The sequence below is a fragment of the Lynx canadensis genome, chromosome F2 (genome assembly GCF_007474595.2).
Source record: "Lynx canadensis isolate LIC74 chromosome F2, mLynCan4.pri.v2, whole genome shotgun sequence".
Lineage (NCBI taxonomy): Eukaryota > Metazoa > Chordata > Mammalia > Carnivora > Felidae > Lynx > Lynx canadensis.
Window position 1 is genome coordinate 66,197,425 of NC_044320.2, and position 12,987 is coordinate 66,210,411.

At 35.8% G+C, this 12,987-nt stretch overlaps 1 protein-coding gene across 3 annotated transcripts in view; it reads right to left on the reverse strand.

Annotated features, from left to right (window-relative positions):
• The window catches only part of LOC115506181 (serine/threonine-protein kinase Sgk3), a 150,812-nt gene that overhangs the window by 95,394 nt on the left and 42,431 nt on the right, over nt 1–12,987 (reverse strand). The window contains exon 1 of one of the 3 annotated variants that reach the window (XM_030304063.1): nt 9,191–9,502. The exons of the other annotated variants lie outside the window; for them this stretch is intronic. The gene's annotated coding sequence lies outside the window, so the exon portion shown is untranslated. Of the gene's footprint in view, nt 1–9,190; nt 9,503–12,987 lie in introns of those variants that run through there. 3 annotated transcript variants of the gene reach the window in all.

The window sequence follows — 12,987 nt, forward strand, 5'->3', positions numbered from 1 at the left end:
GCTATGGCAAACCTTTAAGCAGCCTAATATACTTGTAGTTGGAGAGGAGAAAGAAGGGTTTGGGGAAGGGTATCAGAAAAGACAGTTGAAGAAATATGGTATTTTAAAAATTTGATGAAAATTATAAACCCACAGATCTGACAAGCTCAATGAACCTAAACACCAGAAACATGAAGAAAACTACACCAAGATATTTCATAATACAATTACTAAAAACCAGTGATAAGCAAAATCTTAACAGCAGCCAGTGGGGGAAACACATGCTATATATGGAGAAACAAGAGATGACAAATTTCTTCTCAGAAATCGTGCAAGAAAAAGACAGCGGACCAACATCTTTGAAGTACAGAACAAAAAGCTAAAAACCTAGAATTCTATACCCAGCAAATAATATCTTTCAAAACTCAAGATAATATATTTTTTTCAGATGCACAGAAGCTAAAAGACCATAACCAGAAGACTTGCACTACAAGAAATGTTAAAGGAAGTCCATATGATAGGCAGAAAATGACTCCATATTTCTGGAAATATAGATGTACACTAGGAATGAAGAACACTAGAAATAATAACAATAGAGGTGTTGGGTTTTTTTTATAATTTGAATCTTTTTAAAAGATAACAAATGTTTAAACAACAATAGTAATCATTTATTGTGGGTTTTGTGGCCTATATGTAAGTAAAATGTATGACAACAATAGCATAACGGTTGTGAGGAGAGACATGGAAGTATATTATTGAAAAGTGTATTCTATAATTAACTGTAAGCATCCTATAAGTGATATGGCATAATTCATTTGGAGATAGACTGTGATAAATTAAAGATATATACTTAAACCCTAAAATAGCCATAAAACAAAGGGAGAAAAGGAGTTACAACTAAAAAGTCAACAAAGGAGGAAAAAATGGAAGCATAATGCTCAATCCAAAATAAGGTAGAATAATAGGAAAAAGGACACAAAGAACAGATAAGACAAATAGAAAACAAACAACAAGAAGACAGACATAAACTTAACTCATATCAATAATAACATTAAATGCAATAGTCAAAACAACCCAATTAAAATTTGTCTTACTTGCTGAATAAAATAAGACCCAACTATATTTCACCTACAAAAAAACTATACTTCAAAAATATGAAGACACAAAGTTAAAAGTAAAAGGATGAAAAAGATACACCATGCTAACACTAGTCAAAAGAAAGCTGGAGCAGCTAAAATAATATCACATAAAATAGATTTCAGAGCAAATAATATTACCAGGGAAAGAGAAGATCATTTCATAATTATAAAGGGGCCAATTGAGGACACAAAAGTCCTAAATATTTTAGGCACCTAATAACAGAGCTTCAAAATAAATGATAAAAAAACTGAAACAACTTCAAGGAAAAATAGGCATATCCTTTTTGGGGGGGATTTTTAAAAATCTTCATGATAATAGCACAAGAAGAGAGAAAATCGGCCAGGATACTGGCTTAGTCAATTTGGATTGCTGTAACAAAACATCACAGACTGTATAGCTTATAAATGACTGAAATTTAATTCTCATGGGCTCTGGAGACTGAAAGTCTGAGATCAGGGTGCCAGCATGGTTGAATAAGGGCCCTCTTCATGGTCTATGGCTAGCACCTTCTGTGTCCTTATCTGATAGAGGGTATCTTTTTGTAAGAGTACTACTCCTTTTTTCTTTTTAAGTTTATTTACTTATTTTTGAGAGGGGGAAAGAGAGAGAGAGGAGACAGAGTGAGAGAAAATCCGAAGCAGTCTCCACACTGTCAGCACAGAGCTCGACTTGGGGCTCAAACTCACAAACCACAAAATCGTGACCTCGGCCTGAAAACAAGAGTTGGGCACTTAACCGACTGAAGCACCCAGGTACCCCTAGAGTACTAATCCTATTCATGAGGGCTCCTAAAGGCCCCACCTACTACTACCATCATCACCTTTGGAGGTTAAAATTTCAACATATGAATTCAGGGGTAGACACAAACATTCAGACCATAGAAAATATAAAAGACCTAAACAACACTATTAACCATCTTAACTGACATTTACAGATCACTACAAGACACAAGAATATAATTCTTTTCAAGTACACATAAGACATTTATCAAGATGGACCATACACTGGGCCATAAAATAAGTTTCAATAAATTTATAAGGATTTAAGGCATACAAAAACTATGTTCTCTAACTGCAATGAAATTAAATTAGAAATCAATAACAGAAAAACATCTGGAAAATGTCCAAATATTTGAAATCAAAATATACAATTCTAAATAACCCATGGGTCAAAGAAGAAATCAAAAGGAAAACTAGAAAATATTTTGCACTATATATCAAAATTTGTAGACAGCACTAAAGTAGAACTTAGGAGGCAATACCCATAATAAAAAAAGAAAGTTCTTAAATCAATGACCTCAGATTCTACCTTATTGAATAAAAAAGAGCAAATTAAGCCAAAATAATGTAAAGAAAGAAAGAAATCTATCAAGAGTACATCCAATGACAAAGAGAAAAATCAATGAGACCAAAAGTTGATTAAAAAAAAAAAAATCAGTCAAATTGCTAAACCAGACTAATCAGCACACACACACAAAAGACTGAGAAAGGGGGTTAGGTGCCAAGGGATGCAGGCAGCCTCTAGGAGCTGGAAAAGACAAGGAAAGGAATCCTCTCCTAAAGCCTCCAGAAAGAAGACAGCCCTGCTGACTCCTTGAACTTAGCCTTCTGAGACCTCCTCTGCTGGATTTCTAAACACATAAGTATAAGATAATAAAGTTGTGTTGTTTTTAAGCCACTAAGTTTGTGGTAATTTGTTATGGCATCAATAGAAAACTAATACATATGAAATACCAAGAAGATAGAAAAGTCAAAAAAGGATTTAAACAGAACAAAGACTTAAACTACCTGATACTGAGGACTTATAAAGCTATCATAATTGTCATAAAGGTAGACAAATATATCATTAGAACAAACTAGACAGTAAATAGAGATTTATGACCTTATAGAGAGAAATTGCCGGAAGTATCACTACCAGTCAATAAGAGAGAGAAGACTTAAATCTAGCTCCTCAACGTTAAGTCCTAAATTCTTTTCACTATAACTGGTTTTTCATACAAGCTTACGTCTGAGTTTCATCCTCCATACAGCTGACTACAATATACTTAACCTGAAGCCTGACCTCTTTCCTCAGCTCTAGTTCCAAATTTCCAAGTACCTGCTAAATATCTTCCACCTGAAAATAAATGAATGCATGGTTTTCCCTCCATGCCTGTTGTATTAACAGCACTACAATTTACTCAGTTACCCATGTTCAAACTTTGGATTCCTCTTTGACTTCTCCCTAGATCTCCCTCCCTTTCCTTTAGAGCCTCTGATAAGTTTGTTTTCTTAGGTTAACATCCTTTCTTTTGTCTGCCTCCCATTTCCCAGAGGCTAACTCCTCATCATTCAGGTCTTGTTTAAATAGCTGTTCTTCATCAAGACCTTTCCTATCTAAAATAGGCCTTCCTCTGTGATCTCTGTAATAGCAGCTTGTTCATTTTCTTCATAGCACTGATCACAGTTTGCTCTTTATTTCACTGTTTATTGTTCCCTTGTTCCTGCCCCATTAGAGTTCAAGGTCCATGAAAGCAAAATAACATATCCATCTTATTCACTATAGCATCCTCAGGGCCTGGAGCATATAACAATGGGGTGCAAATCATTAAACGAACAGACCATTACTTCAGCCCCTTCAAGTCTGCTTCCATAGTCTCTGGTATTTGTCCCTTCTCCTTCACTCCAAAAATATAGGTCTGAGCCTTCCTGTTGTGCTAACTTTTTAAATGGTCTCCCAGACTCCTCTCTTTTCCTTCTTTTTATCCATATTGTAGAATGTCATCTAAGACAATTCTAGTCACATAATTTTCTCTGTTCAAAATCCTGTAATGATTTTAATGAAATCTTTATCAAAACTCTAACAGCCTTGTTTTGCAGAAATGGAAAAACTGATTCTCAAATTCATATAGAATTGCAAAAGGCCCTATATACCCAAACAATATTGAAAAAGAATAAGGTCTCACACTTTTGATTTCAAAACTTACCACAAAGTTATAGTAATCAAAATAGTATGGTAACAAGCACAAAGATAAGCCTATAAACCAGTGGGATAGAATTGAGTCCATAAATAAGCCTATAATCCATGGCCAAGTAATTTTCAACAAGGATGCTAAGATCATTCAATGGGGAAAGGGCAGTCTCTTCATAGAGTGGTTGGCCACCTGGGTATCCACATGCAAAAAAAAAAAAAAAAAATGAAGTTGGATTCCTACTTCACACTCTATATAAAAACTGGGGAAGAGCCAAGATGGTAGAACAGCATGGAAGTTTTCTGTGTGTCTCGCGTCCAGGAAATATAGCCAGACCAACACTAAACCATCCTACACATCTAGAAAACTGATTGGAGGATTAACACAACAATCCGCACAACCTGAACCACAGAATTCAGCAGAAAGAGAAAAAAATCATTTTTATTTTGAATTTTTATTAAATATATTTTTCTTTAATTTTTTTACTATATTTTTCACTTTTGTGTAAATTTTTTCAAATTCTATCTTACTTCCATCACTCTATTTTAGTCTACTTCAGTGTATTCACCTTTTCAAATTTTCAAACAATTTCTTTGTTTTCTTTTTTCTTTTTCTTTTTTCTCTTTTTTTTTCTTTTTCTTGAATGCAGAAAGTGAAAAACTTCATTTTTACTTTCAATTTCTATTAAAAATATTTTTCTTTAATTTTTTTACTATATTTTTTGCTTTTATGTAAATGTTTTCAAACTCTATTTTACTTCCATCATTTTATTTTAGTCTACTACAGTGTATTCACTTTTTCAAATTTTCAAACAACTTCTTTTTTTCTCTTTTTTGTTTCTTTTTCTTGAATATAGAAAGAGAAAAAAATTCATTTTTATTTTTAATTTTTATTAAAAATGTTTTTCTTTAATTTTTTTCCTACTATATTCTTTACTTTTGTGTAAACTTTTTCAAATTCTATTTTACTCCCATCATCTCATTAAAAAAATTTTTTTTTTTTCTTCAACGTTTTTATTTATTTTTGGGACAGAGAGAGACAGAGCATGAACGGGGGAGGGGCAGAGAGAGGGGGAGACACAGAATCGGAAACAGGCTCCAGGCTCCGAGCCATCAGCCCAGAGCCTGACGCGTGGCTCGAACCCACGGACCGCGAGAACGTGACCTGGCTGAAGTCGGACGCTTAACCGACTGCGCCACCCAGGCGCCCCTCCCATCATCTCATTTTAGTGTACTTCAGTGTATCCATTTTTTCAAATTCTCAAACGACTTCCTTTTTTTTTTTCTTTTTTCCCCCCCTTTTTTTCTCTAATCTGTCAAACCACTTTCAACACCCAGACCAAAACACACCTAGGATCTAGCATCATTTTTCGATTTTTTTTACGTGTGTGTTTTTAATTTTTTTACTTTTAACATCTTATAATTTGAATAATTCATTTGAATTTTCTACCTCATGAGTTCCTTTTCTCCCTTCAAAATGACAAAAGGAAGGAATTTACACTCTATATAAAAACTAACTCAAGATGGATCGATGACCTAAATATAAGAGCCAAAGTTATAAAAATCTTATATAAAACATAGAGATGAATATTCATGAACTTGGATTTGGCAGTGGATTCTCAGATATGACCCTAAAAGCATGAGCAACAACAACAAAATAGATGAATTGAACTTCATAAAAAATTAAAATTAAAAATTAAAACCTTTGTGAATCAGGGGCACCTGGGTGGCTCAGTTGGTTGAGCATCCAACTCTTGGTTTTGACTCAGGTCATGATCTCACGGTTCATGCATTTGAGCCCTGCATTGGGCTCTGTGCTGACAGTGCAAATTCTCTCTCTCACCCTCTCTCTCTGCCCCTCCTCCACTCTTTCTCTCTCTCTCCCTCTCAAAATAAATAAACTTAAAAAAAAACCTTTGTGAATCAAAGATCATTATCAAGAAAGTGAAAAGACAACCTATGGTGTGGGAGAAAATATTTGCAAATCATTGTTTGATGAGTCTAGTATACAGAATATATAAAGAACTCCTACAATTCAATAACAAAAAGATAAATAACAAGGGTGCCTAGGTGGCTCAGTTGGTTTAGCATCCGACTTGGGCTCAGGTCATGATCTCACAGTTTGTGCGTTTGAGTCCCATGTCGGGCTCTGTGCTGACAGCTCAGAGCCTGGAGCCTGCTTCAGAATCTGTGTCCCTCTCTCTCTCTGCCCCTTCCCACTCATACTTTCTCTCTCTCTCAAAAATAAATAGACATTAAAAAAAAAGATGAATAACAATTAAAAAATGGGCAAAGGACCTAAATAGACATTTCTACAAAGAAAATATATAAATGGCCAAGAAGCATATGAAAAGATGCTCAACATCATTAGTCATCAGGAAAATGCAAATTAAAACCACAAAGAGATACCATGTCACACACATTAGGATGGTAATAATTTTTAAAAAGTGGAAACAAAGTGTTGGCAAGAATGTTAAGAAACTGGAGCCCTTGTATATTGTTGGTAGGAACGTAAAATGGTGCAGTTACTGTGGAAAACAGTTTGTCAGTTCCTCAAAAAAGCTAAACACAGAATTACCATATGACCTGGCAATTCCACACCTAGATATATACCCAGAAGGACTGAATACCTGTGCCCAAATAAATATTTACATGTGCATGTTAACAGCTGTACTATTTACAATAGCCAAAAGATGGAAACAACCAAATATCCATCAATGGATGAATGGGTAGACAAATTGTGGTATATATATTCAACAGATTATTATTCAGTCATAAAAAGGAGTGAAGTACTGACACATGCTACAATATGGATGAACCTCAAAAACATTATGCTAAGTAAAAGAGGCCTCACAAGAAGTCACATCCTGAATAAATCCACTACTTGGAATAGGTAGATCTACAAAAATAGAATGCAGATTGGTAGTTGCCAGGGCCAGGAGGGATGAGGGAATGGGAAATTACTGCTTAATGGACATGGGGTTTAACTCGGGTTAAGAAAATGTTTTAAACTAGACAGAAGTACTGGTGGCACAACACTGTAAATATACTAAATGTCACTGAATTGGTCATTTTAAATGGTTAATTTTATGTTATGTGAATCTCACTTTAATTTTGTGAAAAACGCCTTAACAATATCCCACCGATGACTGAATAAGATCTTCTCAGCCTAGCCTCCTAGATTCTACATATCTGACTATCATATAACCTACTTCCCCTTTATGCCTCCCATTCTCCAAGCAAAACAAGCCCTTTCCTTTATTTACATGTAACACAGAACTTCATTTCTCTACTTATATATAAGTCCCGCTCTTCTTTCATGGCATTGTTCAAATACAAGCTCCTTCAAAGTTTTTCTCAATCTTTCAGTGGGGAATCTCTCTTTCCTGTAAGCCCTTAGGAGAATTTTACCTGTACCTCTTTCTTTCTACCTCAGAGTTATTTATTGTTTTTCCCCTATTAGTCAATAATTGTCAGCAAGATCCATATGTGATTCACCCTATTATTTCCAGGGTCCTTAGGATATTCTTACACGGATCAATCACATAATATTTATTGAAGGAAAAAGATTTTTTTTTTTTATGAAATTTATTGACAAATTGGTTTCCATACAACACCCAGTGCTCATCCCAAAAGGTGCCCTCCTCAATACCCATCATCCACCCTCCCCTCCCTCCCACCCCCCATCAACCCTCAGTTTGTTCTCAGTTTTTAACAGTCTCTTATGCTTTGGCTCTCTCCCACTCTAACCTCTTTTTTTTTTTTTTCCTTCCCCTCCCCCATGGGTTCCTGTTAAATTTCTCAGGATCCACATAAGAGTGAAACCATATGGTATCTGTCTTTCTCTGTATGACTTATTTCACTTAGCATTACACTCTCCAGTTCCATCCACGTTGCTACAAAGGGCCATATTTCATTTTTTCTCATTGCCACATAGTACTCCATTGTGTATATAAACCACAATTTCTTTATCCATTCATCAGTTGATGGACATTTAGGCTCTTTCCATAATTTGGCTATTGTTGAGAGTGCTGCTATGAACATTGGGGTACAAGTGCCCCTATGCATCAGTACTCCTGTATCCCTTGGATAAATTCCTAGCAGTGCTATTGCTGGGTCATAGGGTAGGTCTATTTTTAATTTTCTGAGGAACCTCCACACTGCTTTCCAGAGCGGCTGCACCAATTTGCATTCCCACCAACAGTGCAAGAGGGTTCCCGTTTCTCCACATCCTCTCCAGCATCTATAGTCTCCTGATTTGTTCATTTTGGCCACTCTGACTGGCGTGAGGTGATACCTGAGTGTGGTTTTGATTTGTATTTCCCTGATAAGGAGCGACGCTGAACATCTTTTCATGTGCCTGTTGGCCATCTGGATGTCTTCTTTAGAGAAGTGTCTATTCATGTTTTCTGCCCATTTCTTCACTGGGTTATTGAAGGAAAAAGATTAATATAAATTTCTACATACGAATCCTCTTGGCTTCCATTATAGAATTGGAGATGTGTTTTTATGCAAATATACTTGACTCTAGCATGTCTAAAACCCTTTAAAAAATCACATAAATAGGTAATATTACAGTTTCCTGATGAAACAGTTATGAACACATTTCTGAACACTAATAGGAAATAACTAGACCTATTTGCATCCTTGACAATAATTGCTAATGTTTGTTTTTGTCTTTTTGAGGGGGAGAGACAGAGGCAGGTAGAGACAGAGGGAGAGAGAGAATCCTAAGCAGGCTCTGCACTGTTAGTGCAGAACCTGGATGTGGGGCTCAAACTCACAAACCATGAGATCATGACCTGAGGCGAAATCAAGAGTCAGTTGCTCAACAAACTGAGCCACCCAGGCACCCCAATAATGTTCTTAATAGTATGAGTCAAAATAATAATAGCTAACAGTCATATATCACTTTTATATATACTGATATTCACAGTAAGCTTATGAGCTATGCACAACTATCATCCCCATTTTACAGGTGAAGAAACACAAAGCCAAATCACTTTGCTCAATGTCACTTGCTATTAACTGGCAGATCAGGGATTAGAATCTAGCTACTTTAGTTCCATAGTACATGCTGTTAACCACTATGCTACATCACCTTTCTATAATGACAACTTACCCATGTATAATAAAACGGCTTTGAAAAGTCAATGAGTTTCCAAGAAAAAACCCACTGCTAATATTCTAGAGTAGGTTAATATGAAACTTTCACTGTTTTCTCAGACTTTGTCTCTGGGATTTTGAGATTGCAGATAACTTTTAGAAATAAACTTGATTCCATTGTACTGAGATATACTGACTAAGAAACAAAGTTGAAGCAGGAACACAACATAATGCACTATTAAAGATATAATGACTGGGACACCTGAGTGGCTCAGTCGGTTGAGTGTCCGACCTCGGCTCAGGTCATGATCTCACGGTTAGTGGGTTTGAGCCCCACGTCAGACTCTGTGCTGACAGCTTGCTCAGAGACTGAAGTCTGTTTTGGATTCTGTGTCTCCTTCTCTCTCTGCCCCTCCCCTGCTTGCACTCTGTCTCTGAAAAATAAATGTAAAAAAATTTTTTTTAAGTAAAGACATAATGACAAATGAACTATATAATAAAGGGACACAGTAGACGTTTAAGTACACCCCTGGGACTATACATTTACTGAAATATAAAGGCACCTGAAACTTAAAAAGAAAGACTGATAAGTATAATTTCTGATAATACAACTTTTAAATGTTATTTTCTGAATCCCAAATTCCATATAATTCTTACATATAATAGTTCTTATATATCTTGTGTCTATTTAAAAAAATTTTTTTAATGTTAATTTTATTTTTGAGACAGGGAGAGACAGCATGAACAGGGGAGGGTCAGAGAGAGAGGGAGACACAGAATCTGAAACAGACTCCAGGCTCTGAGCTGTCAGCAGACGCGGGGCTTGAACTCATGGACCGTGAGATAATGACCTGAGCCGAAGTCGGACCCTCAACCGACTGAGCCATCCAGGTGCCCCTCTTTTGTTTAAATCCATGTTGGTTTACATAAATATTAATGTTATAGTGAAGAGACCTAACTCTATAAAAGAGAATTAATGACCTATGATATAATTACATTGAAGCCCTATACAGCAATGGGCCAGAGAAAATAAAATTCAATAAACAACAATTAGGGGTTATTTATCTTAGAAAGGAAATAAAATCTTTGAATTTGACATCCAATTGAATCCTTTCTCAACTCTCAGAAGTCATATCTTTTCTATTAATCTTGTATGCAGAAAATCATCTATTAATGATGTGCTGAGTAATTTTATTTGACACTGGAATTTGAAATAAGCCTTTGGGTTTAAATTTGCCTCAAATGATTTATATGATCTGGTTACTAATTTTTAATCCATGATTAATTACACATATTTCTTTTAAAAGACTGCCTAATTCAGATCCCATTAATGGAGACACAGATTACAAGAACATTTTTTATGCATTCTTTTGTATGCTAAGGGGGAAAATTATTTTCCAGTGTATTTTCATGATTCAATACACTATGTCATAAATAGGTGATTTTTTTTTTCCAGTTTGGGTCCCAGAGCTTAGCACTAACAGCTTCATTCATATGTATTTCCTTTCTAAACATTTTAACGTGGGTTTACCATTAACCTCATTAAAACACTCACAAGCTCTCTTCCTTTATAATTTTTCTCTAGTCATATCAAATTTGTATCTAAATACATATCTTTTAATAAGAGAATAACAGAAACACAAAAAAGATGACGTGACAACCAAAATAATTTACAGATAAAGGGAAAAAGGGAAGAAGAGAAAGACAACTGTTTTTGATTCTAAATCCTTGATCTAATACCATGATTTATAAATTACTAATTGATTTAACTAGTGTCTCCATTAATTGATGACTAACATTTTATTTGGCAAACAGTATAATAAAAATTCAATTTAGGGGCACCTGGGTGGCTCAGTCAGTTGAGTGTCCACCTCTTTTTTTCGTATTTTAATTTTTTAAGGTTTATTTATTTTTGAGAGAGACAGCACGAGGGAGGGAGGGGCAGAGAGAGACAGGGAGACACAGAATCTGAAGCAGGCTCCAGGCTCTGAGTTCAAACTCACCAATTGCAAGATCATGACCTGAGCCGAAGTCAGACACTTAACTGACTGAGCCACTCAGGCGCCCTATCCAACTCTTGATTTCGGCTCACGTTATTATACCAGGGTCATGGGATCGAGTCCCATGTCAGGCTCTGCGCTGAGTGTGGAGCCTGTTTAAGTCTCTCTTTCTCTCTCTCTCCCTCTGCCACCTCCCCCACTCACACGTGCGCACGCTCTCTCTCTCTAAAAAAAAATTTCAATTTAATTCAGCAAGTATTAATTACCTAGTATGTATACTGCTCTCTACTGGGCTCTATGTATAGTATATCAAGTGTATAAAATGAAAATTTCAATCCCCCCGTGTATCATTGACAGAACAAGAAACAAAGGTTATTAAGTATAAATTATATTTACTACAGTGAGGGGGAGGGAAGATGCTATGAGAGCTCAGATGTCATGTATTCTAATTATTTGTTCAAAGATAATGTGCAAAGTTAACAAAAGTCAAGAAAGAAAAACATGAAGTTTATTATTTACATACATGGAGGGAAATATAATAGGAACTAAAAGCAGAAAAGATTAAAAATAAAAATGGCTCTTTCTCAAAGTTAAACAAATAGACCTAACCAAATTGATTAGAGGAATTATTTTAAGTCACTTCAAAACAAAGTACAGCTGACTCCCAAACAATGCTGGGGGTTGGGGACACCAATAGCCCCCATTCTGCAGTTGAAAATCCATGTATAACTTTAGACTCCTCAAAAACTTAACTACTAATAAGCTACTGTTGACTTGGTAATTGCCTAACTGGTAACAGCCAATTAACACTTATTTTGTATGTTATGTGTACTATATACTATATTCTTTCAATAAAGTAAGCTAGAGAAAAAAATGTTATTTAAAAAAGCACAAGTACTGTATTTATTGAAAAAAAATCTGCATATAAGTGACCTGTGCAGTTTGAACCCATTTGTTCAAGGGTCAGCTGTGTATTCCTGGTGGGATAAATCCCAAAGACAAAAAAGAACTGTAAAGAAAATCTTAAACTCAGCGAGCCTGGGTGGCTCAGTCGATCAAGCATCCAACTTTGGCTCAGGTCACAATCTTATAGTTTGTAAGTTCAAGCCCTGCATAGGGCTCTGTACTGGCAGCTCAGAGCCTAGACCCTGCTTCGGATTTTGGGTCTCCCTCTCTCTCTGCCCCTCCCCCGCTCATTCTCATTCTCTCTCTCTCTCTCTCTCTCTCTCTCTCTCTCAAAAATAAATAAACATTTAAAAAAAATCTTAAACTCTATCCAAGCAATCATGTTGGTAACGGTATTATTATTCTGAGACTGTGTTTGTGTTGTGGGATAAATAAAATGAGTAATTATCTTTGTGTCTTTAAAAACCAAGGATTTTGATGTGAGAGAGAGGAGATATATAGAAGAGATTGGTTTTTAAAAAACCCAAAACACAAGGGGCGCCTGGGTGGCGCAGTCGGTTAAGCGTCCGACTTCAGCCAGGTCACGATCTCGCGGTCCGTGAGTTCGAGCCCCGCGTCAGGCTCTGGGCTGATGGCTCAGAGCCTGGAGCCTGTTTCCGATTCTGTGTCTCCCTCTCTCTCTGCCCCTCCCCCGTTCATGCTCTGTCTCTCTCTGTCCCCAAAATAAATAAACGTTGAAAAAAAAAATTAAAAAAAAAAAACAAAAAAAACCCAAAACACAAAAAATCTATAGTACTGAATTTCACTTGGAAATAACATTATGAATATATTTTGTATTTTACTTTTAAAATATATGCATATATGTATTACCCAGGTTTGATGCAGAAAAGACCTAATATCAATCATC